The sequence below is a fragment of the Rhinolophus sinicus genome, linkage group LG18 (genome assembly GCF_036562045.2).
Source record: "Rhinolophus sinicus isolate RSC01 linkage group LG18, ASM3656204v1, whole genome shotgun sequence".
In the NCBI taxonomy this organism is placed as follows: Eukaryota; Metazoa; Chordata; class Mammalia; order Chiroptera; family Rhinolophidae; genus Rhinolophus; species Rhinolophus sinicus.
The window spans coordinates 8,280,447-8,303,951 of record NC_133767.1 but is presented as its reverse complement, the minus strand read 5'-3'; the positions used below and the strand labels follow the sequence as shown (position 1 = coordinate 8,303,951).

General features: G+C 52.2%; 1 protein-coding gene and 1 long non-coding RNA gene across 3 annotated transcripts in view; one reads left to right on the top strand and one right to left on the bottom strand.

Annotated features, from left to right (window-relative positions):
* The window catches only part of EMP2 (epithelial membrane protein 2), a 33,602-nt gene extending 17,662 nt beyond the window's left edge, over window positions 1-15,940 (bottom strand). Inside the window, exon 1 of the mRNA XM_019719311.2 lies at window positions 15,787-15,940. The gene's annotated coding sequence lies outside the window, so the exon portion shown is untranslated. The remainder of the gene's footprint in view (window positions 1-15,786) is intronic.
* On the top strand, window positions 12,200-22,128 carry LOC109439100 (uncharacterized). Of its 2 annotated transcripts, none has more exons than XR_002136458.2 (3): window positions 12,200-13,429; window positions 19,486-19,739; window positions 20,045-22,128. It is a non-coding gene; the product is annotated as an uncharacterized LOC109439100 (long non-coding RNA). The 2 variants fall into 2 exon arrangements; XR_012493176.1 differs by lacking the exon at window positions 12,200-13,429 and adding an exon at window positions 17,697-19,201.
* Window positions 22,129-23,505: the final 1,377 nt, after the last annotated feature.

Sequence of the window (23,505 nt, the reverse complement as noted above, 5' to 3'; positions counted from 1 at the left end):
AATTTAATTTAAATCTGATATACTACAAAGCATACCGGATACTGTTAACACTGTGTCAGCCTTGATCTTCAGAGGGCCTTCAGGGGGTGGAAAGGATTGGACCAAATCTTATGCACGGCCAGGGTGGGTGGACAAGACTTGATGTCATCCTTCGACTTATTAACATCCCTGAGATTCCCCAGAAGTATAATTCTGGCCTCCGCAGACCAGCCTCTGCCATCCCCAGGGCTCCTCCCAGGGGTGCCCTGTCCTTCCCACAACCCACACTCGTGTTTTACTCCTGTTCAGGGATTCGCGGGGCCCTCTCTGGAGATACTGAACCAAAGACAACTCCCGGCTGGGTGTTGGAGAAAGTTATGATTAAAGGTGCAGTTTACACAGCGTGGCTTGTGTTCAGTCTTCACATCAACCCCTGTGAAGTTGACAGAGCAAGAGATCATTACCCCTGTTTTACAGACAGAAGACTAAGGCTTAGAAAGGAAAGGCTTCAGGTGACTTGCCAAAGTTTGCAGAGCTAGGGCCCCAACGCCTGGTTCTCCAACTCCAACTCCAGGACAGTTTTCTGTTACTACCCTCTCCCCTGCGCACATGCTTGGGGCCTAACGAAAATCACACGGCGGTCTAATTAAAATCAGGCACGAGGGCACAGGCAGCATTACGACATCTTTGTACCCATTGCTTTGGCTGGATTTCCCTCAAGCTTTGCACCAGGCAGGAGAGATCTGGGGAGGCAGCATCTCTCTGTACTGGCTCAAGCTGAGGCCTGACTGGGTTCATTAAAAAGAGGGCCTGATGAAGAACTACGCTTCATTGGTACCAAAAGTAGAGCGTCCTGCCTTTTTGAGCCGATTAGCTCCCTGGCCAGGCTGAAGCACGTGTTGTCTTCATTGGTCGATGCTGACATTGGTTTGGATTTTGGATCCTTCATCACTAAAAGGATTCATTCTGACCTAGTAGAATGGACTCAGTTCTGTTTTCTAAATTTATCACAACACGGTCCCTTCCCACCCAGAAACTCAGGTGGATCTGGCACAATACCACACCGGCCCCCCATCCCGACCTTGACTTAGGAGCATGGAAGAACCACGGGAAAGTACCTTTGGACTGAAGGCCTACAAACTCCCCATTCTATAAAGTAACCACTGGATTGATATTGAGCGCAGGATATTAGAGCTTACGACTCAAATTTGTTTTAAAGGAAAAAGAGTCAGTTACTGGAATAGGAGGAGCAGCAAATGGGTTTCCGCTTCCTCTGGGCATAGGAACTGGACCCAGCAGGGGGGAGGAGGGGGGGGAAGAACAGGGGGGAGAGGAGGGGGCGAGGTACTGGGAGGTGTAGGTGGGGCCGCAGAAATTCTGCACACAGAATGGGGTATTTGTGGCTCAGTGCATTTCAAGTTCTAAAGGCTGCTGGTTGACAGGTGAGGCACAGTGTTCCCAGAAATGCCCACCCAGACCTCAGAGAGCAAACAGGATACACCAAGAATTGCCATCTCCTCGCTGCCTCCTCAGCAGAGGTGCTGTCCTGCTATGCCCTGGTCCAGTGTTTGCCTGAAGTGTGTGTGTGTGTGTGTGTGTGTGTGTGTGTGTGTGTGTGTGACATCTAACCCTGGGCATAGACAAAGTCCTGCTGGGACTCCCAGGCCCTCCATCCCACAGAAGCAACGTCTGATGTGCCATTGATGGCAGGACATCACCATCAGGGCCTTACAGACAGAAAGAAGGCCACAGGCCTGCCACTGGCAGCGTACAGTCACCGCCTCTCCTCCTTCATAAAAGCACAAATCTCCACGGGGAGCTCAGCCCCTGCCTGCTGTTGCTAAAAGGAAGCTGCTCTGGCACACGCACGCTCCTTTATGTGCAAGGGAACAAGAGCGAGCCAGCTGCCTTCCCACGGAGAGAATGCGCTGTTAAGATGACCCCTCGGCCCACCCGATTCTATTCCCACCCTCAGGAGTTCTTCCTACAATTTAAACCACGGCCCATTCTCAGCCAGAGTTGGAGCCTTTTCCTGGAATTGTAAGCAAAAGGACAATCCCGAGGTGTGAACCTTTCCAAACAGACCTGAGATGTTTGGCATCTGGAGGTTCTGGCCGGTTCCCGCAACCCAGACGTGCTCTGCCCACAGAGCCCTAGCCCACTGGGCCAGGGAGGCTCTGGGCGCTGAGCCCTGGGGAAGGACTCTGTGTTCAGGAAGGCAGAGGTCAGCTCAGCCTTCTGCCCTGGTATCTAGACAGCAGCCAGACTGGAATAGCTAGGCGTCCAAGACGCACTGGGGATGGCAGAAGCCCCTTGGCCCTGGGTTGCCCAGCTTCCTGTTCACTGTGGCTGGGGCTTCTGGGCACTGGACCAACACTTGGCTTCATTTAGAAATGACAAGAGACAGGACATTGGGATGTGGCAATGCTCCAGGGCAGAAGCCACAGAGGATGATTCTGCCTGCTCAGCCCTCGGTCTGTCAGGCCATTGGAATTATAATAGCCACAACGTCAATAATAATAGCCAACATTTGTTGCCCGGTATGTGCCAGGCAATTTTCTAAGCGCTTCACGTGGATTAACTTATTCATTCCTCATGAAAATACTATGACGTAGGTGTTATAATTAGCTTCATTTTACAGTAATAAGGTTCAGAAAATAAGGTTCAGAGAGGTTAAGCGACTTCCCCAAGGCCACACAGCTAGTAAAAGCTAGAGCTGGGATTTGAACTCAGGCAATCAGGCACCAGAGCAACCACGGTGTTGTCCAGCCTAAATCTGAATGTCTCTTCCCTTTTAGGGTGCTGTTACTTTAAGGCCTGATCAGGAGACCGGTCCAAAGTCCTGGGGCCACATGTGGCTTCGGATGCTGGCCATCACTATGTGTCACTACTCAGGCCCCACAAAGTGGGACACACTTTGGGAAGCAGGCTGGGGACAAGGGAAGCAGAGAACATGAAGTCACCCTTGAGTCCTGAAAGTGCCTCCCTTCACTGTGTACAGGGTAACACCTGCCGGTGAGGCGACAGCCCTGGCGTAAGGATGGGCGAGGACGCCCTGCAGGTGAGACGTCACAACGAAGCGATTGGCGGCCTTGTCCAGTTAGTGGGTGGGAGGCCGGGCTCAGAGCCCAGTCTCCTGGGCTCATTGTTCATCGTTTTCCCATGTACAGTGATTCACACAATGAGCATTCATCGAACGCCGACCACATACCAGGCCTTGGTGACACACAGATGAGTAAGGCAGGCTCCGTGCCCCTGGGGGCTGCGGGTCCAAGAAGAACAAGTGTGCACCAATAAATAAACATGACGTGATGATGTGTGCTGTGAGGACACAGAGAAGGGGTGACTGGCCCTGTAAGGGGATGGGGGCAGCGTCAGAGGCTTCCGAAAGGAAGTGACACCTCAGCTGGTGTCAGAGGATGGGCAGTTTGTCAGGGCTGTGGGGGCAGGGTGTCACAGGCAGGCACACACACACACACACACACACAATATTTCTGTGCTCCGAGGCACAGAAGCATTACAAGTGTGAGTAGGGTGTGTGCTGGGCAGGGCCCGGGGCTGAGCCAGAATCCACGCTGAGCGAGAACTTAACGGGCCTTGGACGTTTGAGTGTTATCCTGGACGCAGTGGGAGATGAAGAAGGTTTTTAGGCAGGAAAGTAACAAGATCCACCTCTACAAGAAAAACATTCCACAGTCAGGAGGCTGGATTAGAAGGAAGCAAACTGGGGGAGTTGCTGGACAGCCCTGGTGAGCAATGACGAGGGTCTGTCTGGACTCGGACAAGGACAGGGAGGTGGCGGAAGACAGAGATCAAGAACTCCAGCAGGTGGCATCAACAGGACCAGGAGATGGGTGCGGGCGAGGGGGGCAGAGGATTCTGGGGCCCTCAGCTTGTGCCGGAGAGGAGGCTGATTTCACTAATGCTCTTGGATTGGAGCAGAGGGAGCATGTGAAAAAGGAGGGAAACAGTTCATTTGGTTTTAGAAACGTCTGGTTGACAATGGTGGAAACGTGCCGGGCAGTTGGGAAATATGGGCGGGACTGTCATTCAGAAGAAACAGGAGCTGGGAACAGAAATCTAGTGTCACAGGCGACAAAGCCACTGGTGGTTATGAAATATTACTCCGAGAGAAAGCGCTGGGAGAGAGAAGATGGGGGAGAAAAAGCCAACAAAGGAGACAGATGTGGGCACAGGGTGGGGAGAAAGACAAGAATGGATGGAGAGACTCAGAAACCAAGAGGGGAGAATAGAAAAAACACCAGGACAGAAAATGAGCTCACTGGCAAACGTGGTAACAATTGTAGTAGTGTAAACTAAAGCCCTTCTTTGTTTTTCTCCTGGTAACACCTCTCACGCCCTGAAGGTTACGTTGCAGTTGTTCACTTGCAGTTGTTCACCCTCTTTCCTGCTACAGTGTCAGGGACCAGGTATGTGTTTACAGGATGGTTCTCCCAGCACTTAGAACAGGGCCTGGCGTATACATGGTGCTCAATAAATGTATTGAATGAACGCCTGAAGGAGCCAGATTTCAAGGAGCTAACGAGCTAAAAAGTCAAGAAATGGAGCTAAGCTCTTCTTTCAAGTTTGGCAGTAAGGAAAGGAGTTTCCCCACCTAAGAGAAAACTCTGGGCCCCGAGGGGCTTCCCTGGTGAATTCTGCCAAACATGGAAGGCAGAACACCAACTCTCTACAAACTCTTCCAGGAAACTGAAAAGGAAGGAAACCTGCAAAAGGTTTTAACAAAATGAAGACGTAGGATCTATTTCCTCACCCACTGAACCCTAGCCACCCTTGTGATTTCTTTTATCAATTAAAAGGTGGCAAAGGTGACACTGCCAGTTCTGAGCCCCAGCCCCAGGAGGTCTCCTGCTCCTCCTGTCTGTCTGTGCTCAGCTATGCCGTGAACCAGCCCAGCCTGGCCCGCTGGAGGGCAGGACACCATGGGGCAGAGACGAGCTCTTCAGGCGAAGAGCACCCTAAACCAGCCAGCCTCCACCTACCCACCAGCCGACCAGACACGTGACAGAGCCCCGCTGAGCCCGGCCCATAGTGCCCACCTGCAGAATCATGAGCTAAATAAACGTTTTCTATTTAATGTCACTGTATTCCAGGATGGTTTGTTACACAGCCAGCACGGACTGATACAGGGGAAATACTGCTGCATGAGTCCCCAAGTTCAAGGACAGAATTGCCAGGCTTCATATCCCTAGTGCCCAAGGTTACTCAGCACAGACCTGTGGAATGCCTGCTCATATGGGCAGCTTCTGCAAAAGAGCTAATCACCACTGTTCTGCCGGTGACTGCTGCTGGCCCCCTCAATTAAAGAGCTCCCTGCTGGCAGCTGTCATCCTAGGAGCTCCCAGTAATTATGCACCCGGCACACCCACACCCCAGGCAGGCGTTGGTAGTTAGGGTACCTGCAGGCTTGCAACATGTCAGCATGGGGTGAGGCAGGGCTCAGACTCAAGGTGTCCCATCCTCACAGCCATTAGTCAAGAATACTGTGTCCTCTACAGAACACCCCGCATCAGTGACTCTCAGGTAATCCCCAGGGGCACTCACTTCAATAGCCTTTTAAGCTTTCAGAAGTAACAAGAGCTGTCATTTCTATAGATGGATTTTGCCAGCAAGTCAGGGGCCCGGAATCACTGCGCACAACTCAGTCAGGCCCAGGAAGCCAGGCCTCCACTCCTGTGTTAGTTAACACGGGAAGGGGATGAAGGGGAGACCATTAGGAAGTAACGCGTACAAAACATGGCGAGAGCCCACACAGCCAGACGGGACTACAGCCTCAGTTTCCTCCTCTGTAAAATGGGGATGACAATGGTCCCCCTACCTTCTAGGACTGCTGGGCGATAGTAGAGCACATGTGCCTAGAACAGCATCTGCATGTCACCAACTACGACCGATGTGACAGTCAAGGAGTTCCTTAGAACTGCCATTCCAGGTCCTCCCTTCTCTCCACAGAGCCAGCGTTCTCTTCTCCTGTCCACTGCCACCACTCTCAGGTGGCAGCCACCAAATGGAAACAAACCACTAGAGCGGTCTCCAGGGGGGGAACCAAGTGCACACAGACAAAAGGCAGCTCGGCGTGTGGGTACAGTTAGGGGCTATTTCAGGCACGGTCCCTGCTATGCTTACGTCGATGCTTTCCCAATCAGTCATTCTTGCACCGCCTTCAGAATTCGTGTCTCTGTGCAACACCTGTATTACTAGCAACTTACTCACTTTTTAAACTCACATCTTTTATAAAAGGAAACCTTCTAACAGGACTGAAATGGAAAGTCAGGTTGCTTGCCATAAATAGGTGGCGCTAGGGAAAAGAAATACAAAGAAAACAAAACAATGTTATTAGATTCCAGCTAGAAACGGCTGTTGCTGGAAGCTGAGAGTTCAAGCCAGCTTTCTCTGTTGAAACAGGATGTCACACATGTTTGGGAAGTTTTAAAGACATATTCACACAAAACTGAGATTTTTCTCCTTGAAGGGTTGGCAGGGAATATAAAAGGGAATGATTTAAAAGGGATTCTACTTCATTTAATGCTCTGTGCCTGGCTCACCGGAAGAATCTGTAATCATTAATTTTATATGTCAACATAGCTGGGCCACGGTGTGTCTGGGAGGATGCTTTTTGGCTGAGACTAACATTTCCATTGGTGGGCTCTGCGAAAAGCAGACTGCCCTCCACAGTGTGGTGGGCCTCACCCAATCAGGTGCAGGCCTGCATGGAACAGAAAGGCTGCTCTTCCCCCTTGAACTGCAGTATCAGCTCTTCCCTAGGTCCTGCCAGCCTATCTGGCAGATTTGGACTCACCAGCCTCTATAATTACGTTAGCCAATTCCTCAAAATAAATCTCTCTATCTAATACACGTCCTATTGGTCCTGTTGCTCTGAGAACACTGAATAACACAGCATCTCTCCGTCGGGTACCCAGCCCGTACAGACTCACAAACCTGAGAGCTGGCAGGTCATGCCCCTTTACTGGGGGTTCGGGGCACTAACAGGAAGTGCTTCCTCTCGTGAAACACTCAAGACCAGGGCAGAAGCCGAGCCAGCTGGGGAGCCAGCCCCATGAACTTGGAATCACACCATTTCCCCACCAGCATCCCTGGGGTCCTGTGAGGTCACCCTGCTAGCAAGGAAGGCAACACCAACACCACCCCCTTCTGACCGGGGCACCTCTGATGACGTGTCTGCAGCTATGACACTATCCAGCCGTGGAATTGGGACAGTGACCCCACACAATGAGAATCGGGGACTCATGCAGTCTCAGCTGCGTGGTGGGGCAGAACGGCCCCTGCCCACAGCCTCTGCTGGGTTATTTTTACAGCACCCAGTTTCCATCTGTTTGTGCTCTGGGCCTGGGGACCTCACTGCCTCCAACACTGCATCTGACATCAGGGCCTTAAACTTTAGAACAACGTTTTCCAAACTTCAGTCGTTCGCCTACCACCTTCTCGAGTACCACTGAAGGATTTTACTTCCTCTTTGACTTTAAATAAATCCACTCTCTAACAGAAATATACGTATTTTAACAAGAAATCTTCTGGCTCCTGGAAATGGAAAATCAGCATCACTAGCCACAAATAGAGAGATTGTGAAAATAAATAGCTCCCCCATGTCCCCCCCCAAAAAAAGTTCACAAATTCTGGTTCAACACTGTTGTCCGCCACAGGGCTGGGCTGAAGACCTGCCCTGTCTGGTGAAAGAAAGGAAACTAGTCAGAGAAGCATCAAACACATTAGCAGCAACTCAGAGTTACCCCTTGATGGAACCAGAAAGTTAAAAGACAACTGAAAAGGGAGCCACTTTGTCCCTGAGCAATTTGATGTCATGTCCAGTGCCACCTAAAATCACTCCAGCATCGTGAATCCCACCCTGCAGTAACCCATTCGTTCGGATTCTGTCTTTGGTGGTTCCCACCCAGGAAACCAGAGCATGAGCCCTCCCTTTCGTCCACCTCCCAGCCCACTCAGCTGGGCCCAGCCTGTCCCAGAACCTTTAGTGGGGCCTCACTTAGACGCCCCCGTCCTCCACCCAGGACCTGCTCTAGACCTGTAGGAATTCCACCAGTGGAAGTTTCTTAGGAAACTAGGGCAGGACTGGGCATTGAATTAAAACAAAGAAACTGGAACGCTTATACAGTGCTGGTGGGGATGTAAAACGGGGCAGCCACTTTGGAAACGGTCTGGCCGTTTCTCAAACAGTGACACAGAGTTAGCATACGACCCAGCAAGTCCCCTCCTAGGTATGAACCCAAGAGAACTGAAAACACACGTCCCACAAAAGCGTGTGCACGGATATTTACAGCAGCATTATTCACAACAGCCAAAAGGTGGGCACAACCCATATGTCTATCAACTCATGAGTGAATAAACACAGTGGGCTATAGCCATGATGGGTATGATTCGGTCATAAAAAGGAACAAAGCACCGAAGACGTGATGTGAAGTGAAAACAAGCCAGACCAAAAGGCCACATAGCGCGTAATTCTATTTATATAAAATGTCCAGATCGGACAAACCTATAGAGACAGAAAGATTAGTGGTTGATTAGGGCTGAGGGGGATGGGAAAATAGGCGGATGATACCGGAAGGGCACAGAGTCTCTTTGTGAGGTGATGAAAATGTTCCAGAATGATCTGTGGTGATAGTTGCACGTGTCTGTGAATATACAAAAATACACTGAATTGTACAGTTTTAAGAACTCACTTAAAAAGGGATTAAAGAAATCAAATGGGGGTGCTCTGAGTTCACTGGGGGCTGGAATTTCAATACCTCCGCCGATCCCGGGTCTGACACACAGGGACACCTGAGAGCCCTCTGAGGCCCCTGGGGTGGGCGGGAGGGAGAAACCACAGGTCAGGAACCTGGGCCCTGAGCCTTTCTGAGCGCGGAGCCTTCCCAGCCCCCACAGGGCCAAGAAGCCGCCAAGCCACCTCTTCAACCGACCACCCACCCCAGGGCCGCAGACTGAGCCAGCCTCTCCTTCCAGGATGCCCAAGAGGTGGAGAGCATGTGACCCCGTCTCCCAGCCATCTGTCCTGAGTAGGCACAGTATACAGCAGGTGTCACTTGAGGACACGAGAATATGAACCACAGGTTCCGGCCCTCACCGAGTGCTCCACAGAACTCTCAGGGATGGATGAGTGCCCCACACCAGTGCCCCTTCCTTCTTTCTTCCCAACAGTCAGGGTAGCAGGATGTTTCCATGAGCACTTCCCTCTTTCTGGAAAGTTCTTAGGTCTTGGGGTGTCTGGTTCCTCTCCATCCAGCCTCAACTCCAAAGTCCCCTCCTCGGAGAAGCGTTCCTGGACCATCCAATCTAAGTGACCCCCATTTTCTTTTCTTCAAATCACTGAACATCCTTGGCTATTTTCTTACCGATGTCAGTTCACTTCTTTTCTGTCTTGTCCCTCTAGACAGGATGCCCACCGTGGGCAGGGACTTGTGCTCGGTCACGCCTGGCACCCAGTGGAAACCTTTCGGGCCTCACCAGGAAGCCTGGGGCGGGCGGGCAGGAGGGGGCAGGAGGTGACAGGTGGTCACAGGAGGTGACGGCTGGGATTCTCCATGCGTCTCCTCACACTCCCAGGGGAAGAGGAGCCTCACTTCCCAGCCACCGCCAGGCAAGGGGCTTCTGGAAAGTCTCAGGAGAAGGGGAAGCTGTGTGTCCTTAGCAGCTAACACTCACCGCAGCTGGGGTGTGAGGGGGTGCACATCATCCAGTAAAGGGGACCTGGCTGGGACACCAACCGTGTCAACAGCACCACCATTATCATTTCTGCCCTGTCTGTGTGCCACCTGTACTATTCGCTCGCTACCCAGGGTTGTCTTTAAAACGCCTTAGCTTAACTCGATCAATTTTTAAATGTGTATTGTGCCATAAATGGAAAATCAGTATTGCTTGCCAAGGGATTGACATTTTCGCAATCCACTTTTAAATAAATATGAGCGCATTATAGCCCGTAGCATGGCCTGCATGCTATAGAAAGGGTTTCTAAGTGACTGTGGGTGCGCGGGCCACACTGGGCAAGTCGATGACTAAGCCTCCGGCCCTAGAAGAATGTGACCCTGGGTCATGATGATATAAATGGACACTGACCACGCCACTTGGGCCTGACGCTGCTCCAGGCAGAGCCAACAGCAGGAGGGAGAGGGAGCAGCTGCCCCGGCCTCAGTGATCCCTCGGGTTCCCCAAACCTCTCCCCTTCCCACTCCTGCAACCTCCAGCTGGCTCCTCACTGGGGTCAGAGGTGAAGACCCCAAGGCGACTCCCTCTCTTAGGCATTCACGTGACAAAGGTTTACTGGGCACTTCCTGCATCCATCGCTCCCTGCTGGATGCTGAGACAACCCAGCAACTCAACATGGGTCCCCGTGCCCAGCAGCCCTGGCCTTGCTTAAAACAAAGACCGCCAGAAATAACGGGATTGAATTACCGTTTAGTCAGAGGGTTCCCGCCTAAAGCAGGATTCCCAGAATGCCCTTCTCCATTCCACACGCACCCGAAATAGAAGAGAATCAAGACAGCTTGGGCCAGGGTATGGTGGCTCTGTTCTCTGTGACAGAGCAGCTGAGGGGAACTTCAGTGCTGATAGCTGACTCTGGAAGGAGAAGGTGGCCTCCAGGACACCCACCGACCATCTGCAGCAGCACAGGAATTCCTTGGCTCAAAGGACCAGGATTGTTTCCAGAGGGGAACACAGATGTCTGTTTTTTAAAGAGAGGGACACGATGGGGTCCACCAAATGGAGCAGCGTCTGTGGGGTCCCCAAGATCTGGATTCGAATGTGAACACAGCAACTGTGTGGTTTTACGCAAAATGAAGACTCCGTTTTCTCACGTACAGAACAGGGATAATAAGAGTCCCTACCTCCTAGGGTTGTTCATTTTAAATAAGATAAAGGATGTAAGGCATGTGGTCCAGTAGTGCTTTAGTAATAAGTATCAGATGCTCTAAATGCTCTAATAATAGCATGGTAGTTATTATTACGGCTACTGAGAACACTCGCAAAATCTAAGTCCTTCCCGCCCATTCTCAAACACAAACCCAAGTGCTCCAGACCAGGTCTTGATGTGTCTCTGAAATCTCCTCAAAGCCCCAACTCCCATGCCCAGTGGTCTCCTGGACATCTTTGTGGGATCTCACGATGGCCCTATTAACGCACCCCACGTGCACTCATGTTGCCCCCCTCTTCCCAGACCACCACTAGTCTGTTAACGGCACCCAGACGGGAACCCGTTACGCTCACGAGACGTCCATAGGGGGATGTTCCAAGGGGACAGTTCCATGGGGGACAGATGGCATGAGTGAAGTCCCCATGACTTGTCCCTGGATCGCTGCACAGCACCCCCTACCTGGTCTCTGTCCACAGAGCCCCCACAATGACACCCATCTCCTGAAGCTCCCCACCCACAAACCTGCAGAACTCCCACTGTTTACTGAATTCGGGGAAGGCCATTTTATTGTTACTGAACTTCAGGCACCCCTTTAACTCATGAATATGTTCTCTCTGCTGCAGGTGAGACTGGAACCCCTTTGCCCACTCCTTCCGTCCCAGTTCCTCCCACCTCACTAGACACAACCACATCAATCTATTCCAGACATTTTTCTCTGCATACACATAATACATATGAATTACACGAATATACAGGAAATACAGCTAGTTTTTATTTGTTGTATAAATAGCGTATTTTCCCACCTGTTGTGTTGCTACCTCCCCTTTCACTAATTCAACGATGTCTTACAGATCTTTCTATGTTGGTACACATAGATGAACCTGGTTCTTTTTAACTTCTGTGAGTTGTTCTATAAGATGACTGATGGCTATGTAGAGTGTTTAGGTTACTTCCCCCTTTCTCTTCATCTCTCCTTTTGCGTCCCAACACTGCTGTGTGAACATCACCAGGCCTGCTGCCATCCACGTTGGTCATCGATTTGGGGCGATCTCATGGCCCTTAGTCCCCTTTGACAGCAACAGAGCCCCGCTTCCCAAGGAAGGTGAGAGCCCTGGAAATGCAATCATCCAGGTCAACAACTACTCATTAAGCACTGGAGAGACGCGTGCACAAAGCCAACAGTGTCTTCAAACGGGAAGACGTCTCCTGCAGCCCCCCCCGCCCCCGCCCTACATCCTGCCCAGGATGGGTCAGCATCCTCACAGCACGACAGCTGTGCCTACGAGCGCCTGGATGCCCAATGGGAAGTGACCCCACTACCTGAGCATCGCTCCTTGCCCGTCTTTCTCCCATCAGCTGCCGAGATGGATGACACACGCCAGACGGCTCCCTGACCCTGGACCCACTGATCACTCCCCAGCTCCTCGGCAGTGAGTCCCTCCACCCAGATCTAGTGCTGGTTCTGCAGCCAACTTGCTGGGTGGCCTCAGGTGAGTCACTCCGCCTCTCTGCATGTGCCTAGCTGTCAAACTGGGATGTTCTAAGGCTGTTACGACCCTGAAATTCTCCGCTCTTAGCCCATGGCTGCCCTGAATGCAGAGCGCTCTTGCTTGCCCCTTCCGGGTGTGCACCAAGAAGAGCACGAGGGACTCTGGTACAGAACAACCAGCCCCGCCGTGGGTATCAGGTTACCAGCCCAGCACTCACACTGGGTGGCAGCTCTGCCTCTGATATTTTTAGACTCCCCCCCTCGGCCTGTCCCTAACAAGACCCAGATGCATCTGGCGATTCCCGCCAAAGCTGGTCCTGCGAAATTGCAGTCTTGAAGTAACTCCTGCAGGAAGCCAGACTCTACCACTCCTGGGGCAAGAAGGGGAGCCTCCTCTTCCCGCCACCCCTACCCCTGTCCCCACTGCTTCCCAGGACAAGCTGAAGCCAACAACCAAGAGTCGGGCCTCTAGTTCTGTCTATGGTGCCAGCTGCACTCTTTCCCCATTCCAGCTGCTGCTGCCAATCGCCTGCTTTTCCAAACCAAGTAAGACGGTCCCAAGCCCCTCCTCCCACACAGGCGGCCCATCAGCGACCTTTTAACTGCCTCTTCTAAAAGGGCTCTGCTCCCCAGTCCCGATGCCTGGGACCCAAGCACACCTTCGGCTGAGGGCTGCCACCACCCTCGCTCTGGAGTTCCCCATGGCTGGAGAGCCCACCCCCACCTTGCCTCAGCCCTGGAGCCTGTGTCAGAGGCCCCACTTGTCCACAAGCTGGGCAGCGGCCACATGTTGCGACACACACACAATTTCTGCCCCCCAGGAAGGTGGCTGGACTCCTGCCTCCCAAACAAATCCCGCCAACCAGCCAGCACACCACCGCCATCCCATCTGGCCTGGAAAGGAATTCATATATTTTTGTCTCAACAGACTTTCCTTCCTGGTCATGTCTGGCGGGGTTGACTATGACAAAGGGTGGCCTTCACTCTGCCCCCGTCAAGCAGGAAGACCGCAGAGGACACGGGGCGTCAGCATGTGGCTAGGATGAAAAATTAGCCAGGTAAGCACCCCTGTGAATTACCTGTTGCTGGCAAACTGAAGAGTGTGCACATATGTGTGTGGTTTTAGCGCCTGTGAGAAGACAGTAGTGAGAGGCAGGGAAAGGAAAGTAGGTGAAATGCTCGCTTCCATTCCAGGAAGAAAGGGCCTGATAAATTACGTGTGTGTGTGTGTGTGTGTGTGTGTGTATGTGTGTGTAGGGGGTGGCGGAAAGGACTGAATAGATGTGCCCTGTCCATTTAGATGCCATGGAGCCCTGACAGCCCCTCCTGAGCTATGCCCTGTTCTGGGGCCCTGCCAGCCAGAGGGCACGGCCCCTCCCCTCTGGGTGGGGCAGTGCAGTGTCAGCTGGGAGTCTCCCAGCCTGGCCCGGCCCTCACCCACCCCGCTGGCCACCTCGCTGGCTTCCAACACAAACACCTGTCCCCGGATTTCAAGCGCATCGAAATTTGCCCACTGGAGGTAGAGAGACCGCTCCAGGCTGTGTGGCCTCCCACCCCCACCCCCACTCCCCATTCCCCAGCAGGGTAGAGGTGGCAGATCCAAAAACCAGCAGTGGGAAAACAGGTTTTGCACCTTCCTGCCACCCTCACTACCTCCCTCGGCTGTGGGTTTGGCATCTGCCAAGGCTACTGCGGGTATCTGGGCCCTCACGTCCCCAGGAGGGTCTCACCCCAGTCCCTCCAGCCCACCTGGGCATCTCCAAGTGGAGAAAAGGAGAGGGCGTGGGGGCAGGCAGATGGAGGTTCAAAATCTGGTTCTTAGCATTCTAGCCCAGTGACCTTGAGAAACTGACTTTCAGTGTCTGGCCCAGCTCCCCCCACCTGGGAGTGAGAGGCTCCCAGGAGAACTGGAGAGCGTGGGCGCCCTGGCTCACTGCACACGCTCTACCAGCTTTGGTTTCCACTGCTGCCGCTTCTGGACTCCTGGGAAAACCAGGCTCCTGTCCCTTCCTCATCCTCTTTGCACTTCCCCATCCCAAGGCCAATTCCAGGGAGAAGTGGCCATCAACAGTGAGCGGCCCCTGGGATTTCTAACTGATTCAGACTGAAGTGTAGAGCTGGCTGAAGACTTTTCTTTCTTAATTGTGGTAAAATATACCTACTAGTTTAACCACGTGTACGTGTACAACTCAGTGGCATTAAATACATTCACAATGTTATACAGCCACCACCACTATCTATACCCCAAATGTTTCCGTCCTCGCCAACAAAAACTTTGCACCCATTAAGCAACAATCCCTATTCCCCTGCCCCCGCCCCTGGTAGCTTCCTGTGCCTATGAGTTTGCCTACTCTAGGTACCTCATGTAAGTGGAACCATCCAGTATTTGGGCTGCAGGCTTCTTAAGCTCTTCTCCAAGGCCTTTACTTTACTCTGCCTGTCACTTTTCAGGCTGCTCTCTGCACTTTAGACACAGATAAATTAAAAGGTCCCCCCCCCACACACACACACACACATCTTTGGAGCTTGGGAGGGGCAGTGTCCCTTTCCCCAAACTTGAAACTGGGATGTCAATCTTGTTCCAGAGTAAGGAGACGGTTCTGTGACTTGGAGGGCCGGCTATGCTCTGTGGGGTCTCCCTCAGGTCCAGGTGCCCCAGAGCAGCCCCCATTTATAAGGTCCCCACGTCAGCCCCCAATTAGGACCTCCTCTGAGTGTATTTAGCATCCTGGATTTGGGAGAGTCCACACCCTGAGCTCTAGTTCCCTGTTTCTTTGGAACCGATGGGTGGGACCCTCAAAGCCCCGCAAGTCCCACCAAAGTGGGGCGGGGAGAGACCTCAACCCACCAGCGCCTTGAGGCTCCTACACCGCCCCCGACCTAAAACAGTCGCTCCTTGCCGCTGGGGGGCGCAAAGGAGACACCGCCCCGGCAGAGAAGTGTGCGCTGCTCGGAATGACCCACTGACCCAGCCAGGGCGCCGCCAGTCCCGTCCGCTCGGTGAGGCCGGGAGCAATGCGCCGAAGCGCCGGGGACCCTCATGCGACGAGGTGGCTGCCCTGGACTCCGAGAGCCCCGTAGTGAAGTTGGCGGGGGCGAAGGGAGACGCCCTAACTCCTCCCCAAACTTTTCCCGCCCGTCCCGGCGCACAAGGCGAAGGACGCTGTCCCTTGTGTGGGGAGGCGGAATTCGGGGTCCCAAGCGAGCGCGGCACCGGCGGAAAGTCTGCGCCCTCGTAATTTGGCGGGCGAACGGCGGATTTTCGACAGAGAGGGGCGCCTCTCTGCCCCCGACAAATTGCAGGGAACCCCCTGGGTCCAGCACGTACAGGGCCCGTGCCCCCGCTGCCCCGGCGCACGCTGCCTGGAGCCCCCCCGACGTGTGCGCGCGGACCCGGAGCGCGAGCCCAACTCACCCGGCGTTGGCGGCTGGACCGACCGATGGGCTGGGGCGCAAGGCGAGGCCACCGGGCTGTTTTGAAGCTCTGGGCTGGGACTGCGCGCCCTCCCTCCTCCCTCTCGGCGGTGTGGAGCCTCCTCCCCACGCTCCCCTACTTCCCCGGATCCCGCCTCCCGGGGCGTGATGTCAGGAGCCAGGAGAGCGGAGTGGGAGGGGCCGCTGGAGGCGGGTGGGGTGCTCAGGAGGGAAAAGCCAGAGCCTGGGAAGCGCCCCCAGCCCTAGCCCGCCTCCCAGCGCGGCGCCGCCAAGTTTAGGGCGGAGTCGGTAGCGCAGCTGGGGAAAGCGGGAGAAATGGGAAGGAAACTCCACGGAGCTGGACGCCTCCCTTCGCGGCGCGCGCCCTTACAGGTTCCCAGCTCGCCCGCCTTCCCTGTCCTCCCTTCTTCTCTTCCCTAGGGTAAAGGTTAAGAACTGGGTCCTGGAATCTCTGTATTAGGACCCCTTCTCTGGCTCTTAATTTTGTGATCTTGTCCTTAATCTTTCCTGCCTCAGTTTCCTCTTCTGGAAATGGAAGTCACATAGGACCACTTTCCTTGGGTTGTTGCATGCACAGTGCCTGGCACATAGTAAGTGCTCAGTAAACAGTAGCTACTGTTAACTTTCTCTGATAAAGAGTCCTGGCCTTGGTGGGAAGTGTCGGGGCAACCAGGAACCCAGTCTTGGTGGGAAGTGGTAAATACCTTTGAACCCACAGTCCTGGAATTTACTGTCCCTGGATATGACATATAAATACAAGGAACTGCCTTTCTTTCCAGCCTCCGTTTCCCCATCTGGAAACTGAGAAGGCTACTCTGCCCTGGAGGCTTTGAGGGGGACGTAGAAGGCGGCCAGAGGGGTCTGAGCCCCATGTAGGTAGGGAGGGAGGGGAAGGAGAGGAGACTTCAGTGTCTAAAAAATTAAAGAAATTCCAAAACAGGGCCACAACATATTATAGTATATTTTTAAGGTTTCATCAGGTTAATGATAGTTGCACACAACCAAAAAATAAGGCAGTAGATTTGTGCCACTAAGAAGAGAATTAGGAATGTTTTGAAGAAATACTAATTTATTACTCAGTATCTGGACCAGCTGGGATGCGATGTTTAACTTTTCTGATACCTGTCTTTTTTGAATCCTGTTAGGAACTCTGTAAGGGGACAGACTCCTGGGTCTACATTCGAGATCCTTAGGAGATTTGAGACCCCCTCCAAAGGGCCACCCTACCCCTTCAGGTCCTGAGGTTCCCAGTTGGTCCAGTGTCTCCCGTGTCACATCTCTTTTAATTCTGAAATTCCGTGGCTAATCAAGACATACATCTCCCAAACGAGAGATTCTTTGTAGGGCTGGAGAGGGGGCAGAAAGGTGTTCATTTGAACTGAGGCAGGGGCCCATATAAAGGAGGAGAGAGGGATCTGGCTGCAATAGCCGAGGGCCAGGCGGGGCCCAGACACCAGCAGGGATGGAGGCCCCTGCCTCTCCATGGCCACCTGGAGGACAGAACACCCACAAGGCTCTCCCACAGTGGATAATCCGGGGGTGGGTAGGGTGGGGGGGGGGCTGGAGCAGTCCTGCCATTTACTGAGCATTTACTATGTACCAGTTACTTTACAAACATTACCATCAATGTAACACAATAGCTCACGAAGAAACTGAGGCTCTGAGAAGCTACTAGCTAAGAAACTTGCACAAAGGCCTTGTGTGAGAGATGGAACATGGATTTGAACCCACACCCACTGCTGCAAAGCCCACTCTCCTCTTGCCATTACAGAGTTTTTTACCAAATGGTCAAGCCATTATTTCTGCCATATCCACACGGCACCTGAATTAGCATTCATGTAATATTTTCCTTTAAATCAACTCTGTTTATTTAATTCTATTTATTTTAAAAGGAAGCCCCATATCATTATGGTAAACAGGAAACCAGTGCCATCTACCAGAAATAGAAGACAAACTTACAAATCTAAACACTACCCAAAGAAAACGGTGTTAGTACATTCTAGTCAGATACCGTTGCCTGCAAGAGGCCATGAACTTGACATTTAGGATCAATTAAAAAGGGACAGCAGCAGGTGTAAGAGCGTGTTAGAGACACGCCAGCCCAGGAGACTTTCTCCTTCTTGTAATCAGAACTATTGCCAAGATCACCGGGAAAGGGAATTGCATTCTCAGTCTGTGATTCAAAACTAGGCGATGCCTTCTCCTTCTGTCACCTAAAACCACCTCCCGCGTGCCTACTGGTGGGGCGTGCCCCACCCTGGGAAGAACCTGGCCAGACACCATTTGCCTTTCCAGGACCCAGAGAAAGGAATGGATGGATTGCCACTCTCTCTTGTTTTAAAACCCTCTCCAGAGCCCCACCTCCCTGTGTCATTCACCTGCCAGGTGTGCCTCTTAGTTTTCTCTCTTTAAATATACACCTGTCTCTTCAGTAAGATTCAAGGCAGAAATCTGCCCTCTAACTGCTTGTATCCCCCTCCTGGTGGTTCATAATAAGCTTGAAACCTCAACATTGTGTGGGGAAAAAGAAAGAGTGTTCAATTGAATTCTGGTCCCAGTTCTTCACCCTCCATAGTAATGTATATATTCACACTCCAGATGTAGGTGATTGGAGCATCCTTCCCCCTTTGACCTTGAGCTAGGCCATGTGACTGGCTTTGGACAATGAGACATTAGCAGACTTGATACATGCACAGGCTGGGAATGTGCTTGGGTGGTAGGGCTTGCCTTTTTGTGCTTTTGTCATTTCCATAAGTGGAATAATACCTCTGGTAGCCCACTGGCCCCAGAAAAATGAAAGACGGGGATCTGAGCTACCGTAGGTGACCTGCAGATCTTCCATTTGGGACAGAGCTGCTCCAGCCAAGCTGCAGACACGTGAATGAGAGAGAAATGCATATCTATTGCTACATGTCACTGAGGCAACATGGTGGTTTGTTTTACAGTAGTAACTGGTTGCTAAAAGGATCATCTTACACGGGGAGAGAGAGAAAGAACTGTAAGGAAGACATCTGAAGGCCAGGAGAAGCCTGGTTGGGGGCGCTGTTTGGGGTGGGTTGAGAAGGGCATTGAGAATGCAGTAATCTCTTGTGTCCTTCCTGGCTTGAACGGTTTAAGGTTCTGCCAGTTTCTTGCAACCTGCTCCTGTTGCCCCTTTCCTGTTCTTAGAAAGAGTGAATGACTAGGGGTGTCCATGCCTGGGGGCAAATCTAGTCCCAACCTTAAGGACCTAACAGAACTTGGAGCTGTAGCAGAATATGTGACGGAGAAGAAGACGCAGACTCTCACCAAGAAGGACAGAGAGCTCAAAGAAAACATGATCGAAATCCACAAAGTCAGGATTGAGATGGATCAAATGCAAATGTGGTTCAGCCACTGAAAGCTGCTTTTGGTTGGTGGCTCAGTTTAATCTTGACAGGTGCCAGCGGTTTTACTCCCTCCTATTCAATAGCCATTTCCTTTGACAACAAATTGGTGAATGGGCTGCTAAGATGGCCCCCCTATGATCCTGCCTCCTGGTGTCCACCCCCGTGTGGGCTCCCCTCCCCTTGAGACTGGGCTGCACATAATGACGTGCTCTTACTGAACAGAAGGAGGCAGAAATGATGGATGTCACTTCCATGATTAGGTTATAAAAACTGTGACTTCTGCGTCGTTAGCAGACTCTATTGCCTTCTAGGCCTGCATGCTTTTGTGAAGTGAGCTGCCATGTTAGAGAGCCTCATGTGGCAAAGAAGGGAAGGAAGCTCTCTGGCCAACAGCCAGCCAGGAACTGAGGCCTTCAGTCCAGCAGCGCCCCCTCAGGACCCCAATGCCGCCAACAACCATGAGCTTGGAAGCAGCTCCTTCCCCAGCTGAGCCTCAGATGAGACCCCAGCTCCAGCCTAAACTTCAGCGGCAGACTTGTGAGCGGCCCCGAGACAGAGGACCCAGGTAAGCCACGCCCAGATTCCTGACCCACAAAACCTGTGATAACAAATGTGTGTTGCTTTAAGCTACTAAATCCTGGAGTAATTTGTTACACAGCAATAGCTAACTATTCGCAAACAAAAAAACGAATCTCCACTGACTGAGATTAGGAGGGGCTGGTTCTAGTTGTAGCCTTTGTATTAGTCCCAATAGGCGAGCTTCTGCTGCGGTAACAAATTTCTCTGGCTTATAACCAATGTTGATCTGTCTTGCTCATATTGTGTGTCCATTACGGGTTGATTGTGACCATGTGCCCATATCATCTTTAGGAGGCAGGCCGATGGAGCAGCCTCTGTATAGACCACGCTGGTCTCGGGGAAGTGGGAAGTTAAGAGGATGAACCACACACTGGCTATTAAAAGTTTCTGCAGGCTCATATTTCATTGGCAAAGCAAGTCATGAAGCCAAGCAGCAAAAAAATCTCCCACTAGCCATGCTATGCTGGCAAGTCACTTCACCTCTATCTTTGAACTTGGCTTACAGCACTAAATGCTTCTGGATGTAGGAATAGAGCAAACACACTCAAAAGCCTCATACGCAACCAGTTTTCTGGGCTCCTCTTCCAGATGTGAGGCAGGATCCTCCAAAGCAAAGGCCCTGCCATCAGCACATGTAGACACGGCCCTGCTGGCTGCCCATCCTGCCATAAGAGAGACAGCGGGGAAAGCCCCAGTGCCTGCTGCACGAAGACTCTAGAAACCTGAATTCCTACAGTGGGACCTGAGAAGTATGGTGTCTCTTGAGACCATTTCCTCCTTGCCGCCCACCTCCACAGACTGGGCTGGGGGTGGGACAGAGACAACGGTTTCCAGCAGAGAAAAAGCCCTGGTGTCCTCCCACGTAAAGCTGGGAGCTCTGGGTCGCATCGCTTCTCCCTGTCGCGAAACTTCCTGCAAGTACAAGAGTTCACCACACTAATCACCAAAGCCAACGGCCACAGAATCCCCAGACCTCTGGAGATACAGCCCATAATGATCCAACAGCCGGCTTTCATGTCTTTTAAAGGTAACACACGTAATGAAGGCGAGCGTACTGAGTAGAACCAACCTCAGGGGTTTTGTCAGGGTGTTTCCCGTGCTAGAAATGTTTGCCATGGTGACCCCAAACATCTGGCTGCTTACGGTAGCTCCCGATTTTCATCAGGTTTGGCACCATAGGCACAGAGCTTCAGAGTTCTCCCAGATTTCAGTTTCCCCAAAATACAGTGAGAAAGAACAGGAAGCAGGGGAATTTGCTCCTACCGGGGTTTTCACCATCCAGACGTCTGGAGCCCCCGAGAACCATGAGATGTTCTTGGCAAGTTGCAGGAGAAAGTCCCCAGGTGTTTGCCAGTGTGGCAAGGCGAGTCGAGGCCAGTGCTCTTGGCTCATTTTCCGAAAAGAGTGGAGTACAGTTTAACTCTGAAACGGGAAAGGAGAAGTCCCTGTGAGTGATAACGTCCCAGGACACAATCATCAGTACTATTCCTTCCGCCCATGACAGCCTCCTTTGTGCTTTCCTAGATATTTTTCATTTGTCCCCCCAAATCCTTCCCTCCCTCCCTGCCTCCCTACTACACGCTCGGGGAAATAACATTTTCCCCATGACTCATTTAACGTATACCTAGTGTGACTCTCCCATGTGCCAGACACTGCGTGAGTGAAGCAGTGAACAAACGTGTCAAAAAACCTTCGATCTCATGGCACTTACTAACCGACACTGGTCAGTCCTCACTGCTCTGCTTGACACAGATACGGCCTTGGTCTGGTTTGGTTTCCCAAGATCCCTGGGTATCTCTGTGCATGTGGGTTGTCTCTTAGGCTATCAGATCATGGAAACAGCCCCGAGCTCACTGACCCTTGGCCTAGTCGGGCAACCCCAACCTCAGGACTCAGGCTAAACTGGCAAATCCTTATGGGTCTTGGGGTACGGGGAGGGATGTCTTCTCTTTCCACTGGAAGCCTCTCTCCCCCCCCCCCCCCTCGGTCCCACAGTTCAAAATTCAAAGAATGACAGGGCAGGGAGGAGGGGCTAAGACTTAGAAATTCTTGTCTGTCCCCATGGTCACAGGCCAGAGGTATTGAAGGCATTCTAGGCAAATGACACTCTTGATTTCAAAGTCCTTACACCCAATAGTCTGGAATTCCCTCCTTCTGTGGGATTCAAGTCCTTTCGGACACAGCTCGTTTCTGTTTGCTGTTTATCCCTCCCCTGCATGTCCTGGGTAACACTGCCTCGCCCTCCAGACTCTGGCCTCTGTCTCTGGCAACCAGCTCGGGGAAGGTGCTCGGCAGAAGGGCTTTTGTCCCACTGGTACTGTTTCCAATCGGTAATTATATTGTAAAATCTTTTATTCATGTGCTTTCTTACTCATTGTCTTCATTCCCCGATAGAACACAAGCTCCCTGAGAGTAGAGTCCACCTCTGTCTTGCCCGTGGCCCTGTCACCGATGTCTGACACATAGTAGGTGATCCGTCAGCATTTCCATTAGTCTTCACAGTGCCTGTATGAACATGAGAGAAGGTGCCCTTTCTGAACGGATGATTTAGAGAAAGGTGTCCTCTCAGCGCACACAGCTTGGCATACAGACAGCATCTTCGTGAACAGGAAGAAAAATGTCCCTTCCTCAGGCAAGTGCCATCCCAGGCCAGGCAAGTGAACAGTCTGTCGGTGGCATCCCTCGAGCTCTCAGCTAGAAACTTGTGTCATCTGCAAACGATGTGACGAGATGGGAGTACTGGAATCAATAAATATTTGATGAAAGAATGAGTGAATGAAATGCAGGTCCTTGGAGATGTGTGCTGGTCTGAAAGATGCCTGCCAGTTCTTTGACACTCTGCTCACTGAGAGCCTAGGCTCATGGACTGGCGTCCAGTCGACCGAGAGAATATGGTGATGCTCTGTGACTTTCAAGGCGAGGCCACAAGCAGTCAAGTTCTCTGGAGCCAGGCGCTGGGCAGTGATGAGCAGAAACACAGCTGGTGTCCTCATGGATCTTCCAGCCGGGGGGGGCGGACTCCCATTGCAATGGCCATATAATCCGGAGTAGGAGACTTGTGAGAGGGAAAGAGGGTGCTATTCATAATTGCAGGGGGACAATCATCATTAATAGGAACTGTCCCAGGGAACAGAGGCACAATCACATCACCCTCACTAGAATGGATTAATGAAGGAATCACTCAACTCCGTGTGGAGAAGGGAGCTGGGTGAGCCTGCAGTGGGGGGTCTGAGCCAGGCAGAGACGTCGGGGAGGGAACGAGGCCTGAGGCCTGAAGGAGGCGTTGGCTTGGCCAGAGGGAAGGGAGAGGCCCAGGTGGAGGAAACAGCACTTGGTTCAAACACCTTTTTGGGGGGTGGTATGTGGTGGGTAGGAGGGTCTGGAAGAAGCCAGTGGCTAGAAAGGGGACAGAGGATGAGGTTGGGGAAGGCGGTGGGGCTCAGGTGGGGCTGGGGGCTTCATTCTAGGTGGTGGGGTGCACAGGCCCTCATGGCTCTAAGAAGCTGAAGACATCGTCTGAGGGGGAGGGAGATGGACGCTCACCTGTCACATGACAGGAAGCAGCATTATCCTAGCAGCGGCCATTCCTGTTTGCGCCTTCCACGGGTAGAGTTTTGAGGTTACACGGCATCCTTTATGCTCATAACCTGATATGGTCGGCGGGCTGGTATTGCATTTATAGCATCAGCAGAGCAGAAAATGTGACGTATTTTATGTGTGTCAACAAAGGAATGACCTGTTCTTGTGCCACA